The sequence below is a fragment of the Aythya ferina genome, assembly GCF_964211825.1.
Source record: "Aythya ferina genome assembly, chromosome: 6".
In the NCBI taxonomy this organism is placed as follows: domain Eukaryota; kingdom Metazoa; phylum Chordata; class Aves; order Anseriformes; family Anatidae; genus Aythya; species Aythya ferina.
Genome location: NC_140303.1, coordinates 20,651,387 through 20,653,602, shown reverse-complemented (window position 1 = coordinate 20,653,602; position 2,216 = coordinate 20,651,387). Strand labels below are relative to the sequence as shown.

At 38.0% G+C, this 2,216-nt stretch overlaps 1 protein-coding gene across 4 annotated transcripts in view; it reads right to left on the bottom strand.

Annotated features, from left to right (window-relative positions):
- Nucleotides 1–1,762, bottom strand: part of LOC311438456 (neurabin-1-like) — a 56,379-nt gene extending 54,617 nt beyond the window's left edge. For 2 of the 4 annotated variants that reach the window (XM_084522843.1, XM_084522845.1), the window contains exons 1-2: nt 1,647–1,762; nt 1,260–1,386 (exon numbers count right to left, since the gene is read on the bottom strand). The gene's annotated coding sequence lies outside the window, so the exon portion shown is untranslated. The remainder of the gene's footprint in view (nt 1–1,259; nt 1,387–1,646) is intronic. The other 2 variants (XM_084522846.1, XM_084522847.1) reach the window with 2 other exon arrangements.
- Between the last annotated feature and the right edge of the window lie 454 nt (nt 1,763–2,216).

Below are 2,216 nucleotides of genomic sequence, written 5' to 3'. Positions count from 1 at the left end.
TTACCTAAACAAAAATATAAGAACCATGTCATTCTATATTTGAATTTCTGGATTAAGTTGCACCAAAAGATACAACCAAAATTTGGAGTACTTCGCAATAAAGGTTGACAGGTGTTTTCTGTTCATGACTTCATACAGGTTCTCTACTCTGTAGGTATATTTTAAGTATTTCTGCACCTGCCAATGGCAGATAATTCTGCAACAGATGTGGAAATTTCCTTTGCACTAGTTACTTACTTCTGCTCTGTCCTGGAATGATAAATCACAAAAGGAGTTCAGTTCGTTTTGGTTTTTGCTTTTTTTCCCCTTTATTTTAAAGATGTCATCTAATAGCATAAGAGAGAAGATGAGTTTTGAATACTGATATTAAATGTGCCCATTAGCCTCCCGGAAATAATTCAGTGGCTGGCCTGAGACCACTAGCATATTTTCAAGGCTAAGGAAAAGTCAAATAGTAACAATTCCAATATTTATCAAGAGGAATTTCCTGGACCTAGAGCCGAGAAGACTTTATTATGTATGAAGATGTACTTAGCACTGCTCTTTATGGAGAATCAAAAAATAGCAGTGGCTTTTTAATTTTCTCTATAGTATTTGCCATTACCACCAATGCTGTAAGAAGCTGTTTTATAATCTATAAAGTCTTGCACTTGCCTAAAATGATGCAAAAGTAGTCTTTGCAGTGATGTATGTATTGCTATGTGCCTGCTTTCCTTTTACACTATTCTGCAGGCCTCTGCCACTGTTGGATATCATCAGAAACAGGATATGGGTCATCTGCTACTGGCTATTGTTGGAGTCAGGATCCTGGGATGATCTCATAGAGCTATTCTGGTGTTCCTTCATTCCTTGGGCTTTTGAAAGGCTGTTCTTCAAATACGAAATACATGCTGGGTTTGGAAAACCACCTGGGATTAGAACGAATGAGTTGAAGTAAAACTCAGCCCTATGTTTGATCAAATACTCAACAAAGAAAGTTTTTGTGAGCTACAACCAGAAGTGCATGTAGGTGCAAACACAGAGCCAGACTCAATGCAAAGCAGACAGAGTTTACGGTTGGATAGCCTTAGCCTGTGAATCCTTGCAAATATGCTCCAACAGGAAATAATCTGCAGCCTGTTCAGACAGAGATTAAGACAAGACAAAGGAGTGAATTCACATAAAAATCATCATATTTGACTGAGGAGGAATGCCTGTAATCTGAACACAAACAGCATGAATAACAGGTAGATTTTGACATTCTTGACATTGAATAGTACCTTGCATATACCAGCCCATGACCTCAGTCAGACAATGGGGGAGGGAAGGCACTACATAGTGCATGTTGCAAAGACATCAGTTTGGCCCTCTGTCTATGTCTGGGAATTCTGTCTTGTTAGAACACTTCTGTTAATGAAAAAAATAAATTGTCAAATTGTCTCAAATGTACTTAGTACAACTCAGATCCATTTTTTAGAGGAGAAGCTCAATTAATCAACACTTTCAACACTTGTTCCAAAACACAATATTCTGTTAGAAATTGGAGTGGAAGATGGGAATTACCACAAAGACATGGTCTTCAGTTATAATATAGCACTGGAGCTACCCAGGAACCCTTTAGCTTGGCAAGGATGCCAGTATATATCATCTGTGTGTATCTGAAGTACCTGCTTCATGGCAGCACAAAAATACTTCGCTTCAGTGCCCCAGGGAATGGAGAATAACTGTGCTTGGAGTTCTGAGGGAGCGTGGATGTCTCTTGTCTTTGCATTCAGTCTCCTTAATAAAAAAAACTCATGTTGCTCATTGCTGAACTCTCTGTACAAGGGAGTAAACAGGCATATTATTTGGCTAGCTCAGCTTCTTTGTTACTTTCCCTGCCCTCTGTCTTGTCAAATTTAGAAATGATTTCTATGACTTTTAGAATAGCTGGTACAAAGAGAAAGTTGCCATTTTAGCAAGAATGTTGCAGGACCAGATTATTTTCACATTTTCTCAGGGGAGGGAATATGCAACAACCTCTCAACCATGCCCCTGAAATGTTGTCTTCTTTAAGCAAGTTTTGCATTTAAATTGCCTAGAGAGATGTATATTAGCAGATATATCCTAATTTAAAGAGCAGAAAATTCCCAGATTGTGCACAGAAACATTAGTAAGTAATCTGTTCATTCCTTTGCTAACAAATCCTATTAGTTCACTTCAAAATGCCTTCATCTTCTTAAACTACAGTAATGCCA